Here is a 16,681-nt window from a genome sequence, read left to right as displayed (position 1 = left end):
CCTCCGACACTGTTATGCAACTGCACCATGTGACCCCGCCGGTCACATGTCCATCCATGTGATCCCGCTTCGATCACATGTCCACACATACGCCGATCACGTGATACCGCCAAAGGTCCTGGGGAAACAGCCTTTCCAAAAAAAAAACAACCTAGAGGCATCACGGGATCCCACGCCGTTCACATGGATATATTGGCCCCGCCCACGTGATCACTCACAACTTATTTGATATATGTGCGTCTATTCTTAACGTCAAGTACTCATAGTTCCACAGAAATAGTTTCCACTAGCAGATTGTCCTATCTATAAACTAGTACATTTTTACTCAAAAATATACTTATATATCGCGATGACATAAGAGGTTCCAGAGGCATCCAGACCATAACCTATAAAACACAAAAAAATTATATTAGAAAATAGACATATTAAAAACAACTTTAAAACACAGACGTAATCTTACACTGTAATGATAGATATACCTCAATTATCTGATGCTACTTACATTAAACTCCAAATTTATCCATATGGTTGTAATGCTTTCAGAGTAAATATGTGTTGTCTCAGAATCTCCACCCCTTCGTAACATTCCTACTGAGTCAATTACCTGAAATCTAAGTTGATTGTTGAATGGCCCATCTCTACAAAGTGTTTTGCCACCGGTTTATCCATCTTTTTCTTCCTAATAGTGCTTTTGTGTTTGTTAATTCTCTCTCTGATTTCCATGGTGGTCTCACCAATGTAGATCATGCTACACGGGCACTGGATCATATACACCACTGAAGTATTGCGCAGATGGTAAAGGTGAACTTTTTTGTACACAGCTTTTATCTATTTGTAATTAGGCATTTTATTGGTAGATGGGGGATGGGAGGAGCGATTTTGTGTGTTTTATATAACCCTATTGAACACTTCTTTGTTAGCTTGATAAAGGCTACTATGTAGCCCAAATGTTGCTGTAACCGGACCGTGTGTACTGTCTTATGCACCGTGTGTGAAAAGCCTTATTGGATTGGAGATGCTGCCGTCATATCTTTTGTGGTTGATACAGCTGGAGTCAGTGCTTCAAGAGCCACCACACACAGACACTGCCCAGGACATGGGCTACAACGGTCACATTCCTTGTCTCAAGCACTCAGGACCCAGAGACAACATCTGAAACATCTTACCTGGTCTAAGGAGAAAAAGGACTGGACTGTTGCTCAGAGGTTCAAAGTCCTGTTTTCAGATGAAAGTACATTTTTCATTTCATTTAAAAAATCAAGGTCCCAGAGTTTGGAGAAAGAGTGGAGAGGCACACATTTAAAGTTGCTTGAGGTCCAATGTGAAGTTTCCATGGCCAGTGATGGTTTGGGGAGCCATGTCATCTGCTGGTGTTGGTCCAAAGTCAGCACAGCCGTCTATCCAGAAATCTTAGAGCACTCCTTGCTTCCCTCTGCTGATAAGCTTTATGGAGATGCTTATTTCATTTTCCAGCAGGACTTGGTACCTGCTCACACCACCAAAAGTACAAATACCTGGTTTAATAACCACGGTATCACTGTGCTGGATTGACCATCAACATGCCTGACTTAAATGGGTAGAGAATCTATGGGATATTGTTAAGGGGAACATGAGAGACACCAGACTGAAAAATGCAGATGAGCTGAATGCCGTTATCAAGGCAACCTGGGCTCTCATAACACCTCAGCGGTTCCACAGGATGATTGCCTGCATGCCATGCCAGTTAGGCTACTTTCACACTAGCGTTCGATCGGATCCGTTCTGAACGGATCCGATCATAATAATGCAGACGGAGGCTCCGTTCAGAACGGATCCGTCTGCATTATTTTAGCATATAACAGCTAAGTGTGAAAATAGCCTCGTACGGATCCGTCCAGACTTTCAATGTAGAGTCAATGGGGGACGGATCCGCCTGAAGATTGAGCCAAATTGTGGCATCTTCAAACGGATCCGTCCCCATTGACTTACATTGTAAGTCTGGACGGATCCGCACGCCTCCGCACGGCCAGGCGGACACCCGAACGCTGCAAGCAGCGTTCAGCTGTCCGCCTGTCCGTGCGGAGGCGAGCGGAGCGGAGGCTGAACGCCGCCAGACTGATGCAGTCTGAGCGGATCCGCTCCATTCAGACTGCATCAGGGCTGGACGGCTGCGTTCGGGTCCGCTCGTGAGCCCCTTCAAACGGAGCTCACGAGCGGACCGACGAACGCTAGTGTGAAAGTAGCCTAATTCATGCAAAAGTAGACCCGGCCAAATATTGAATGCCTATACTGTATTTACTTTTCAGTAGGCTAACATTTCTGTATTAAAAATATTTTTTTTAATTGGTCTGTAAGTCATAATAATCAACATTAAAATAAATAAACACATGAAATTGGTCACTCTGTGTGTAATGAATCTATATAATTCACTTTCTAAATTAAATTACTAAAATAAATTAAAGCCTTTTTACTAGGGATGAGCGAACTCGAACTGTATAGTTCGGGTTCGCACCGAATTTTGGGGTGTCCGTGACACGGACCTGAACCCGGACATTTTCGGAAAAGTCCGGGTTCGGTGTTCGTCGCTTTCTTGGCGCTTTTTGACGCTTTCTTGGCGCTTTTTGAAAGGCTGCAAAGCAGCCAATCAACAAGCGTCATACTACTTGCCTACTATTGGCATGGCTGTGATTGGCCAGAGCACCATGTGACCCAGCCTCTATTTAAGCTGGAGTCACATAGCGCCGCCCGTCACTCTGCTCTGATTAGCGTAGGGAGAGGTTGCGGCTGCGACAGTAGGGCGAGATTAGGCAGATTAACTCCTCCAAAGGACTTGATTATTGATCGATCTGCAGCTGTGCATCATTGAGCTGCTGATACTCAATTGCTCACTGTTTTTAGGCTGCCCAGACCGTTTGTCAGTCACTTTTTTCTGGGGTGATCGGCGGCCATTTTGTGTCTTGTGGTGCGCCAGCACAAGCTGCGACCAAGTGCATTTAACCCTCAATGGTCTGGTTGTTTTTTGGCTAAAGCCTACATCAGGGTGAAGCTGTCACACCAAGTGCATTTAACCAGCAATAGTCTGTTTATTTTTTGGCCATATACTACATCAGGGGCAAGCTGCGCCTGTCACCAAGTGCATTTAACCCTCAATGGTGTGGTTGTTTTTTGGATAAAGCCTACATCAGGGTGAAGCTGTCACACCAAGTGCATTTAACCAGCAATAGTCTGTTTATTTTTTGGCCATATAATACATCAGGGGCAAGCTGCGCCTGTCACCAAGTGCATTTAACCCTCAATGGTGTGGTTGTTTTTTAGCTAAAGCCTACATCAGGGTGAAGCTGTCACACCAAGTGCATTTAACCAGCAATAGTCTGTTTATTTTTTGGCCATATACTACATCAGGGGCAAGCTGCGCCTGTCACCAAGTGCATTTAACCCCCCATGGTGTGGTTGTTTTTTGGCTTAAGCCTACATCAGGGTGAAGCTGTCACACCAAGTGCATTTAACCAGCAATAGTCTGTTTATTTTTTGGCCATATACTACATCAGGGGCAAGCTGCGCCCGTCACCAAGTGCATTTAACCCTCAGTAGTGTGGTTGGTCAAGCTGTCACACCAAGTGCATTTAACCAGCAATAGTCTGTTCATTTTTTGGCCATATACTACATCAGGGGCAAGCTGCGCCCGTCACCAAGTGCATTTAACCCTCAGTAGTGTGGTTGGTCAAGCTGTCACACCAAGTGCATTTAACCAGCAATAGTCTGTTCATTTTTTGGCCATATACTACATCAGGGGCAAGCTGCGCCTGTCACCAAGTGCATTTAACCCTCAGTAGTGTGGTTGGTCAAGCTGTCACACCAAGTGCATTTAACCAGCAATAGTGTGGTTATTTTTTGGCCATATCCCAGTCTAATTCTGTCAGTAAATCCATACAGGTCACCCAGCGCCTAAATACTAGGCCTCAAATTTATATCCCGCTAAATCTGTCGTTACCGCTGTACTGTTCTGGCTGGGCAAGTTATTTAGTGTCCGTCAAAGCACATTTTTTGTTCTGGGTTGAAATACAATTCCCAATTTAGCAATTTCATAATTTAGTGGTTTCTGCTATATCAGAGCTATTTGAAATCTATCCCTAAAAGGGTATATAATATTCAAGGTGCACATAGGGTCATTCAGAATAACCTTTACACACACGCTACTGTGCATTTCCAAGTCTAATTCTGTCAGTAAATCCATACCGGTCACCCAGCGCCTAAATACTAGGCCTCAAATTTATATCCCGCTAAATCTGTCGTTACCGCTGTACTGTTCTGGCTGGGCAAGTTATTTAGTGTCCGTCAAAGCACATTTTTTGTTCTGGGTTGTAATACAATTCCCAATTTAGCAATTTCATAATTTAGTGGTTTCTGCTGTATCAGAGGTATTTGAAATCTATCCCTAAAAGGGTAGATCATATTGAAGGTGCACATAGGGTCATTCAGAATAACTTCACACACACGCTACTGTGCATTTCCAAGTCTAATTCTGTCAGTAAACCTATACCTGTCACCCAGCGCCTAAATACTAGGCCTCAAATTTATATCCCGCTAAATCTGTCGTTACCGCTGTACTGTTCTGGCTGGGCAAGTTATTTAGTGTCCGTCAAAGCACATTTTTTGTTCTGGGTTGAAATACAATTCCCAATTTAGCAATTTCATAATTTTGTGGTTTCTGCTATATCAGAGCTATTTGAAATCTATCCCTAAAAGGGTATATAATATTCAAGGTGCACATAGGGTCATTCAGAATAACTTCACACACACGCTACTGTGCATTTCCAAGTCTAATTCTGTCAGTAAATCTATACCGGTCACCCAGCGCCTAAATACTAGGCCTCAAATTTATATTCAGCTGAATTTGAATACAATACATTGGGCCAAATAATATTTTTGTTGTTGTGGTGAACGATAACAATGAGGAAAACATCTAGTAAGGGACGCGGACGTGGACATGGTCGTGGTGGTGTTAGTGGACCCTCTGGTGCTGGGAGAGGACGTGGCCGTTCTGCCACATCCACACGTCCTAGTGTACCAACTACCTCAGGTCCCAGTAGCCGCCAGAATTTACAGCGATATATGGTGGGGCCCAATGCCGTTCTAAGGATGGTAAGGCCTGAGCAGGTACAGGCATTAGTCAATTGGGTGGCCGACAGTGGATCCAGCACGTTCACATTATCTCCCACCCAGTCTTCTGCAGAAAGCGCACAGATGGCGCCTGAAAACCAACCCCATCAGTCTGTCACATCACCCCCATGCATACCAGGGAAACTGTCTGAGCCTCAGGTTATGCAGCAGTCTCTTATGCTGTTTGAAGACTCCGCTGGCAGGGTTTCCCAAGGGCATCCACCTAGCCCTTCACCAGCGGTGAAAGACATAGAATGCACTGACGCACAACCACTTATGTTTCCTGATGATGAGGACATGGGAATACCACCTCAGTATGTCTCTGATGATGACGAAACACAGGTGCCAACTGCTGCGTCTTTCTGCAGTGTGCAGACTGAACAGGAGGTCAGGGATCAAGACTGGGTGGAAGACGATGCAGGGGACCATGAGGTCCTAGACCCCACATGGAATGAAGGTCGTGCCACTGACTTTCACAGTTCGGAGGAAGAGGCAGTGGTGAGACCGAGCCAACAGCGTAGCAAAAGAGGGAGCAGTGGGCAAAAGCAGAACACCCGCCGCCAAGAGACTCCGCCTGCTACTGACCACCGCCATCTGGGACCGAGCACCCCAAAGGCAGCTTCAAGGAGTTCCCTGGCATGGCACTTCTTCAAACAATGTGCTGACGACAAGACCCGAGTGGTTTGCACGCTGTGCCATCAGAGCCTGAAGCGAGGCATTAACGTTCTGAACCTTAGCACAACCTGCATGACCAGGCACCTGCATGCAAAGCATGAACTGCAGTGGAGTAAACACCTTAAAACCAAGGAAGTCACTCAGGCTCCCCCTGCTACCTCTTCTGCTGCTGCCGCCTCGGCCTCTTCTGCTGCTGCCGCCTCGGCCTCTTCCTCCGCCTCTGGAGGAACGTTGGCACCTGCCGCCCAGCAAACAGGGGATGTACCACCAACACCACCACCACCTCCGTCACAACCATGTCACACGGCAGCGTTCAGCTCTCCATCTCACAAACATTTGAGAGAAAGCGTAAATTCCCACCTAGCCACCCTCGATCCCTGGCCCTGAATGCCAGCATTTCTAAACTACTGGCCTATGAAATGCTGTCATTTAGGCTGGTGGACACAGACAGCTTCAAACAGCTCATGTCGCTTGCTGTCCCACAGTATGTTGTTCCCAGCCGCCACTACTTCTCCAAGAGAGCCGTGCCTTCCCTGCACAACCAAGTATCCGATAAAATCAAGTGTGCACTGCGCAACGCCATCTGTGGCAAGGTCCACCTAACCACAGATACGTGGACCAGTAAGCACGGCCAGGGACGCTATATCTCCCTAACTGCACACTGGGTAAATGTAGTGGCAGCTGGGCCCCAGGCGGAGAGCTGTTTGGCGCACGTCCTTCCGCCGCCAAGGATCACAGGGCAACATTCTTTGCCTCCTGTTGCCACCTCCTCCTACTCGACTTCCTCCTCCTCTTCTTCCACTTGCTCATCTAGTCAGCCACACAGCTTCACCACCAACTTCAGCACAGCCCGGGGTAAACGTCAGCAGGCCATTCTGAAACTCATATGTTTGGGGGACAGGCCCCACACCGCACAGGAGTTGTGGCGGGGTATAGAACAACAGACCGACGAGTGGTTGCTGCCGGTGAGCCTCAAGCCCGGCCTGATGGTGTGTGATAATGGGCGAAATCTCGTTGCAGCTCTGGGACTAGCCAGTTTGACGCACATCCCTTGCTTGGCGCATGTGCTGAATTTGGTGGTGCAGAAGTTCATTCACAACTACCCCGACATGTCAGAGCTGCTGCATAAAGTGCGGGCCGTCTGTTCGCGCTTCCGGCGTTCACATCCTGCTGCTGCTCGCCTGTCTGCGCTACAGCGTAACTTCGGCCTTCCCACTCACCGCCTCATATGCGACGTGCCCACCAGGTAGAACTCCACCTTGCACATGCTGGACAGACTGTGCGAGCAGCAGCAGGCCATAGTGGAGTTTCAGCTGCAGCACGCACGGGTCAGTCGCACTACAGAACAGCACCACTTCACCACCAATGACTGGGCCTCCATGCTAGACCTGTGTGCCCTGTTGCGCTGTTTCGAGTACTCCACCAACATGGCCAGTGGCGATGACGCCGTTATCAGCGTTACAATACCACTTCTATGTCTCCTTGAGAAAACACTTAGGGCGATGATGGAAGAGGAGGTGGCCCAGGAGGAGGAGGAGGAGGAGGAGGAGGAGGAAGAGGGGTCATTTTTAGCACTTTCAGGCCAGTCTCTTCGAAGTGACTCAGAGGGAGGTTTTTGGCAACAGCAGAGGCCAGGTACAAATGTGGCCAGCCAGGGCCCACTACTGGAGGACGAGGAGGACGAGGATGAGGAGGAGGTGGAGGAGGATGAGGATGAAGCATGGTCACAGCAGGGTGGCACCCAACGCAGCTCGGGTCCATCACTGGTGCGTGGCTGGGGGGAAAGGCAGGACAATGACGATACGCCTCCCACAGAGGACAGCTTGTCCTTACCCCTGGGCAGCCTGGCACACATGAGCGACTACATGTTGCAGTGCCTGCGCAACGACAGCAGAGTTGCCCACATTTTAACGTGTGCGGACTACTGGGTTGCCACCCTGCTGGATCCACGCTACAAAGACAATGTGCCCACCTTACTTCCTGCACTGGAGCGTGATAGGAAGATGCGCGAGTACTAACGCACGTTGGTAGACGCGCTACTGAGAGAATTCCCAAATGTCACAGGGGAACAAGTGGAAGCCCAAGGCCAAGGCAGAGGAGGAGCAAGAGGTCGCCAAGGCAGCTGTGTCACGGCCAGCTCCTCTGAGGGCAGGGTTAACATGGCAGAGATGTGGAAAAGTTTTGTCAACACGCCACAGCTAACTGCACCACCACCTGATACGCAACGTGTTAGCAGGAGGCAACATTTCACTAACATGGTGGAACAGTACGTGTGCACACCCCTCCACGTACTGACTGATGGTTCGGCCCCATTCAACTACTGGGTCTCTAAATTGTCCACGTGGCCAGAGCTAGCCTTTTATGCCTTGGAGGTGCTGGCCTGCCCGGCGGCCAGCGTTTTGTCTGAACGTGTATTCAGCACGGCAGGGGGTGTCATTACAGACAAACGCAGCCGCCTGTCTACAGCCAATGTGGACAAGCTGACGTTCATAAAAATGAACCAGGCATGGATCCCACAGGACCTGTCCGTCCCTTGTCCAGATTAGACATTAACTACCTCCCCTTAACCATATATTATTGTACTCCAGGACACTTCCTCATTCAATCCTATTTTTATTTTCATTTTACCATTATATTGCGAGGCTACCCAAATTTGAATGAACCTCTCCTCTGTCTGGGTGCCGGGGCCTAAATATATGCCAATGGACTGTACCAATGTTGGGTGACGTGAAGCCTGATTCTCTGCTATGACATGCAGACTAATTCTCTGCTGACATGAAGCCAGATTCTCTGTTACGGGACCTCTCTCCTCTGCCTGGGTGCTGGGCCTAAATTTATGAAAATGGACTCTTACAGTGGTGGGTGACGTGAAGCCTGATTCTCTGCTATGATATGAAGACTGATTCTCTGCTGACATGAAGCCAGATTGTCTGTTACGGGACCTCTCTCCTCTGCCTGGGTGCTTGGCCTAAATTTATGAAAATGGACTGTTGCATTGGTGGCTGACGTGAAGCCTGATTCTCTGCTATGACATGCAGACTGATTCTCTGCTGACATGAAGCCAGATTCTCTGTTACGGGACCTCTCTCCTCTGCCTGGGTGCTGGGCCTAAATATATGCCAATGGACTGTTGCACTGGTGGCTGACGTGAAGCCTGATTGTCTGTTACGGGACCTCTCTCCTCTGCCTGGGTGCTGGGCCTAAATATCTGACAATGGACTGTTGCATTGGTGGCTGACGTGAAGACTGATTCTCTGCTATGATATGAAGACTGATTCTCTGCTGACATGAAGCCAGATTGTCTGTTACGGGACCTCTCTCCTCTGCCTGGGTGCTGGGCCTAAATTTAGGAAAATGGACTCTTACAGTGGTGGGTGACGTGAAGCCTGATTCTCTGCTATGATATGAAGACTGATTCTCTGCTGACATGAAGCCAGATTGTCTGTTACGGGACCTCTCTCCTCTGCCTGGGTGCTTGGCCTAAATTTATGAAAATGGACTGTTGCAGTGGTGGCTGACGTGAAGCCTGATTCTCTGCTATGACATGCAGACTGATTCTCTGCTGACATGAACCCAGATTCTCTGTTACGGGACCTCTCTCCTCTGCCTGGGTGCTGGGCCTAAATATCTGACAATGGACTGTTGCATTGGTGGCTGACGTGAAGCCTGATTCTCTGCTATGACATGCAGACTGATTCTCTGCTGACATGAAGCCAGATTCTCTGTTACGGGACCTCTCTCCTCTGCCTGGGTGCTGGGCCTAAATATATGCCAATGGACTGTTGCACTGGTGGCTGACGTGAAGCCTGATTGTCTGTTACGGGACCTCTCTCCTCTGCCTGGGTGCTGGGCCTAAATATCTGACAATGGACTGTTGCATTGGTGGCTGACGTGAAGCCTGATTCTCTGCTATGATATGAAGACTGATTCTCTGCTGACATGAAGCCAGATTGTCTGTTACGGGACCTCTCTCCTCTGCCTGGGTGCTTGGCCTAAATTTATGACAATGGACTGTTGCAGTGGTGGCTGACGTGAAGCCTGATTCTCTGCTATGACATGCAGACTGATTCTCTGCTGACATGAAGACAGATTCTCTGTTACGGGACCTCTCTCCTCTGCCTGGGTGCCGGGGCCTAAATATCTGAGAATGGACTGTTCTAGTGGTGGGTGACGTGAAGCCAGATTCTCTGCTATGGGACCTCTCTCCAATTGATTTTGGTTAATTTTTATTTATTTAATTTTTATTTTAATTAATTTCCCTATCCACATTTGTTTGCAGGGGATTTACCTACATGTTGCTGCCTTTTGCAGCCCTCTAGCCCTTTCCTGGGCTGTTTTACAGCCTTTTTAGTACCGAAAAGTTCGGGTCCCCATTGACTTCAATGGGGTTCGGGACGAAGTTCGGATCGGGTTCGGATTCCGAACCCGAACATTTCCGGGAAGTTCGGCCGAACTTCTCGAACCCGAACATCCAGGTGTTCGCTCAACTCTACTTTTTACTCCTTTGGGGGCAATTTTTTTTTATTAGTGCATTGTACTTATTTTGAGCTAAAAATATTTTTTTAAATTTGTCTTTATTAAAAATATGGAGCCCTTTATATGTACATAGCTGAGATGCTCTAGTAGCAGCCTATGAATTTTCTCTCTTTTCCATCAGCCAGCTCACCTGATGGGCTCCTTATCTCTGCTGTCTGCCATTATAACACTCATTATAGCTCAGTTCTTATCTTACTGATAAGAATGTGGCTTAAATAAGTGTTTATGACCTCTTAGTAATTTAGAAATTGAGATTGAATGACCCATCTCTGCAAAGTGTTTTGCCACCGGTTTATCCATCTTTTTCTTCCTAATAGTGCTTTTGTGTTTGTTAATTCTCTCTCTGATTTCCATGGTGGTCTCACCAATGTAGATCATGCTACACGGGCACTGGATCATATACACCACGTATTTAGATCTGCAGGTGTAATACACATTTATCTTAAAAACCTGGCCAGTGTAGGGATGTCCAAAGGTATTCCCTTTGATCACGTGTCCGCAATTGCAGCAACCTAAACATGGAAAGTTGCCTAACCTACGTGGAGCCAGATATCGTTGGCTTTCTCCTTTTGTACTTCCTATGTCCGATTTCACCAAATTATCCCTTAGATTCGGTTGTCTCTTATATGCCATTAAGTGTTGTATCTGAAATTTCTTCACTTGGGGTAAACCCCTCTGCAAAATATGCCACTCCTTTATTATCCTCGCTCTAGGGCCACTGTAAGTGCCATATGTGGACACAAATGGGATCCTATCTGTGTCCCTGTTTTCTGGTGTACTTATTAGAGTGGTTTCCCTTTTTGTATGGATCGCCCTTTAGCGTGTTCTGTGTAATAATGTCTGTGGATAACCCCTGGCCTTACAGAAAGATGGTGCATTTGTAGCAAAGTTGCGCAGCAGTCTGTCAAGGAAGATGGCTATGGTGTTGAATATTGAGCCCCTCCCCGACATTATAGGTCTGCCCGGAGGGGTCACTCAAATTCTTGTGAATCTTGGGAAGTGCATATAGTAATGGGGTAATGGGGAACTCTACCCTCAGATAGTCACCCAATTCCTGATCAATAATTCCAGCCTTAAGGGCCTCATCAATAATGTCTCCTATGCACATCGCAATATCACATTTTGCATCACATGTCAGCACCTCATATACATCCAAATCAGCCAACGGTCTGTGTATTTCACCCATATACTTGCATTTATCTATCACGACTACCGCTCCACCCTTATCGGCGGGTTCCACCATTATCTGCTCATTTTGTTCAAATGTTGTTAAAGCCATCCTCTCTTTCCTAGATATGTTATATGAACAAATATTGTTAGGGATACCAGCAATTTTTTTTATCATTATTAAGACAGGTTGAGCTACCGGAATATTTCTACTTTGTAAGTTTTGATGTGGTCTCACTTTACACATCTATCGAACATGATCTGGGTTTGGAGGCCGTCGAGGGGGCGCTATCCGGCGCAGGGTTCTCTCTGACTAGTGCACGGTTTGTCCTCCAGCTCTTAGGGGTGGTCCTCAGGAGGAATTATTTCCTCTTTGGGGACTCCCATCAACAGAAGTGGGATATGGCCATGGGGTCCAATGTGGCCCCTACCTACGCTAACATCTTCATGGCGGAGGTGGAGGACAGGCTAGTGTAACAGTCAACATTTAAGTAGAGTGCCCTGTGCTGGTGGCGCTATATCGACGATGTCTTTCTGATTTGGTGCAATACTTTTGAGTAACTGGAGAGGTTCCATAAACATTTGAATACAGGGATACCTAGGTTGCAATTTACTAAAGTGGTGTCATGTGAGCAGTTGCAGTTTTTGGATGTGTTGGTGTATATTAAAGATGACCAAATTGGGACTGATCTATACCAAAAAGCTACTGATAGAAACAATTTACTTAGATTTGATAGTTGCCACCCAAAACGAATGATAGAGTCACTCCCCTGGAGTCAATTACTCCGGGTGAGGAGGATAGTATCCGATGAACAACAATTGAACTTGAGAATTGATGAGATGTGCAAAAAATTTAAGGCCAGGGGTTATCCACAGACATTATTACACAGAACACGCGAAAGGGCGATCCATACAAAAAGGGAAACCACTCTAATAAGTACCCCAGAAAACAGGGACACAGATAGGATCCCTTTTGTGTCCACATATGGCACTTACAGTGGCCCTAGAGCGACGATAATAAAGAAGGAGTGGCATATTTTGCAGAGGGGTTTACCCCAAGTGAAGGAATTTCAGACATAACACTTAATGGCATATAAGAGACAACCGAATCTAAGGGATAATTTGGTGAAATCAGACATAGGAAGTACAAAAGGAGAAAGCCAACGATATCTGGCTCCACGTAGGTTAGGCAACTTTCCATGTTTAGGTTGCTGCAATTGTGGCAACATGATCAAAGGGAATACCTTTGGACATCCCTACACTGGACAAGTTTTTAAGATAAATGTGTATTACACCTGCAGATCTAAATACGTGGTGTATATGATCCAGTGCCCGTGTAGCATGATCTACATTGGTGAGACCACCATGGAAATCAGAGAGAGAATTAACAAACACAAAAGCACTATTAGGAAGAAAAAGATGGATAAACCGGTGGCAAAACACTTTGTAGAGATGGGTCCTTTAATCAATCAAATTAGATTTCGGGTAATTGACTCAGTAGGAATGTTACGAAGGGGTGGAGATAGGGAGACAACACTTAGGAAAAAAGAACTGAAGTGGATATTTACTCTGAAAGCATTACAACCATATGGATTAAATTTGGAGTTTAATGTAAGTAGCATCAGATAATTGAGGTATATCTATCATTGAGTGAGGTTAGGTCTGTGTTTTGAAGTTGTTTTTAATATGTCTTGTCTATTTTCTGATATCATTTTTTTAGTGTTTTATAGGTTATGGTCTGGATGCACCTGGAACCTCTTATGTTATCGCAATATATAAGTATATTTTTGAGTAAAAATGTACTAGTTTATAGATGGGACAATCTGCTAGTGGAAACTATTTCTGTGGAACTATGAGTACTTGAAGTTAAGAATAGACGCACATATATCAAATAAATTGTGAGTGATTATGTGGGTGGGGCCAATATATCCACGTGAACAGCGTGGGATCACGTGATGCTGCTAGGTTTGGTTCTCTGGCAAGGCTGTTGCGCCAGGACCTTTGGTGGTATCACGTGATCGGCGTATGTGTGGACATGTGATCGAAGCGGGATCACATGGATGGACATGTGACCGGCGCAGGGTCACATGGTGCAGTTGCATCACAGTGTCGGAGGACACGTGACATTGGTCCCTACACAGGATTGGTCAGAATGATGACGATTCACATTGAGCGTGGACCATGCGCAGTATAGTCTATAGAGGCGATGAGTATGCGCAATAGAACTTATAGAACGCCAAGCGGACTTCTATACAAATGCGATGAGGTGTCCAGCTGCATCCACCTTTTAAGGTAAAATATGTGTGCACAGATTGTCTATGTATAATGACACTGAAGTATTGCGCAGATGGTAAAGGTGAACTTTTTTGTACGCAGCTTTTATCTATTTGTAATTAGGCATTTTATTGGTAGATGGGGGATGGGAGGAGCGATTTTGTGTGTTTTATATAGCCCTATTGAACACTTCTTTGTTAACTTGATAAAGGCTACTATGTAGCCCAAATGTTGCTGTAACCGGACCGTGTGTACTGTCTTATGCACCGTGTGTGAAAAGCCTTATTGGATTGGAGATGCTGCCGTCGTATCTTTTGTGGTTGATACAGCTGGAGTCAGTGCTTCAAGAGCCACCACACACAGACACTGCCCAGGACATGGGCTACAACTGTCACATTCCTTGTCTCAAGCACTCAGGACCCAGAGACAACATCTGAAACATCTTACCTGGTCTAAGGAGAAAAAGGACTGGACTGTTGCTCAGAGGTTCAAAGTCCTGTTTTCAGATGAAAGTACATTTTTCATTTCATTTGAAAATCAAGGTCCCAGAGTCTGGAGAAAGAGTGGATAGGCACACATTCCAAGTTGCTTGAGGTCCAGTGTGAAGTTTCCATGGCCAGTGATGGTTTGGGGAGCCATGTCATCTGCTGGTGTTGGTCCAAAGTCAGCACAGCCGTCTATCCAGAAATCTTAGAGCACTCCTTGCTTCCCTCTGCTGATAAGCTTTATGGAGATGCTTATTTCATTTTCCAGCAGGACTTGGTTCCTGCTCACACCACCAAAAGTACAAATACCTGGTTTAATAACCACAGTATCACTGTGCTAGATTGACCATCAACATGCCTGACTTAAATGGGTAGAGAATCTATGGGATATTGTTAAGGGGAACATGAGAGACACCAGACTTAAAAATGCAGATGAGCTGAATGCCGTTATCAAAGTAACCTGGGCTCTCATAACACCTCAGCGGTTCCACAGGATGATTGCCTGCATGCCATGCCAGTAATTCATGCAAAAGTAGACCCGACCAAATATACCTATACTGTATTTACTTTTCAGTAGGCTAACATTTTTGTAATAAAAATATATTTTTTAATTGATCTGTAAGTCATAATAATCAACATTAAAATAAATAAACACATGAAATTGGTCACTCTGTGTGTAATGAATCTATGTAGATCACTTTCTAAATTAAATTACTAAAATAAATTAAAGCCTTTTTACACCTTTGGGGGCAATTTTTTTTTATTAGTGCATTGTACTTATTTTGAGCTTAAAATATTTTTTAAAATTTGTCTTTATTAAAAATATGGAGCCCTTTGTATGTACATAGCTGAGATGCTCTAGTAGCAGCCTCTGAATTTTCTCTCTTTTCCATCAGCCAGCTCACCTGATGGGCTCCTTATCTCTGCTCTCTGCCATTATAACACTCATTATAGCTCAGTTCTTATCTTACTGATAAGAATGTGGCTTAAATAAGTATTTATGACTAGAGATGAGCGAACCTCTGTTTTAAGTTCGGCGTCTAAAGTTCGGCTTCCGGTTAGCGGAGAATCCCGATCTGGATCCGGATATGGATTCCGACTTCCGTTGTGGTCCGTGGTAGCGGAATCAATAATGGCCGATTATTGATTCCGCTACCACGGACCACAACGGAAGTCGGAATCCATATCCGGATCCAGATCGGGATTCTCCGCTAACCGGAAGCCGAACTTTAGACGCCGAACTTAAAACAGAAGTTCGCTCATCTCTATTTATGACCTCTTAGTAATTTAGAAATAAGGTTTGTTGGCATAAAGTGAAAGTGAACCTACAAGTCACAAAGCTAGAAAAACAATTAACTCTTTGTGACAGAACGTCTCAATAATTTTTTTTAAAATAAAGACCAATTTAAAAAAAGATTTTTAGCCCAAAATGAGTAAAATGCAATCATAAAAAAATTGCCTCAGAAGATGTACATAGCCTTTAACTTTTAAATGATATTCAAATTAATTGAGATGCGCCTGTATTTGCTGTTGCAGCTAGATATTGAAGGAGAAACCAGTGAAATTATAGCTATAAAGTGCAGGTAGAAGGAAGAGTAGTATATAGCTGACTCCATAGGGAGCTGTTTAGGGCAGGTAGAGTATTTGGCATTGACACATTACAAGAACTCTGTGCTGCCAATGAAATTCCTGAGAGAAAGAGGTGAGAGACTTCTGGAAAGTGTGGGAGTCAAGGCGTCAGTTGGGGGAGATACATGTAAGGAACGCCAACTCAAGTTTTCCCATGATCCGCCTTATTCTGGGGCATGGAAGAAGATGGTTGATGCCAACTAGCGTTATTGCACTATGGGCAAGACTTCATCTCGCTTGCACCTGAAAAGTGGCGTTAAAAAGTTGCAAACAATGTGTTTGTGATTTTTTAACATCTCTCTGATTTTACACTTCCCTTACGACTTTCAAAAAAGGGGGTGTAACAAGTGAAAGATGGGGCATGGCCAGGTGAACTGACAAATGTATTTTAATTGATGCCAGTTTTCTGTTGCAAATGAAGTTAGAAAAGTTCAGTAGTTCTGAGCTGTCATTGATTTCTGTCTAGGTGCACAGACTGCAGGAGGATGCCCCTAATTTATTACGAGGCATGCTCCTTGTCATAAATGTGGTGCATCCTCCAACAGTGCAGGGGATATCAAGACCAGCACAGTAAGCACTGATCTTGATATATTCCCCTATGTCTTTTTTATTGCTCTATTGAACAGCGGAGATCAGAACTGTGTAGACATCAATGAATAGCTGACAGTCCAACTCTGCTACCTTAATGATAAAGGGAGAGATTTATCAATACAGATGTAAAAGAAAACTGACCTAGTTGCCGATAGCAGTTGCCGATTTCAGAGACTTAAGAAAAA

The 16,681-nt window shown here is 45.5% G+C and overlaps 1 protein-coding gene across 3 annotated transcripts in view; it reads left to right on the top strand.

The window, feature by feature from the left end:
- The window catches only part of EMCN (endomucin), a 243,362-nt gene that overhangs the window by 204,652 nt on the left and 22,029 nt on the right, over window positions 1-16,681 (top strand). The gene's annotated exons all lie outside the window — the stretch shown is intronic.

The sequence above is a fragment of the Bufo gargarizans genome, chromosome 1 (assembly GCF_014858855.1).
Source record: "Bufo gargarizans isolate SCDJY-AF-19 chromosome 1, ASM1485885v1, whole genome shotgun sequence".
Lineage (NCBI taxonomy): Eukaryota > Metazoa > Chordata > Amphibia > Anura > Bufonidae > Bufo > Bufo gargarizans.
The sequence above is the reverse complement of the archived record's forward strand: the minus strand, read 5'-3'. Positions and strand labels throughout refer to the sequence as shown.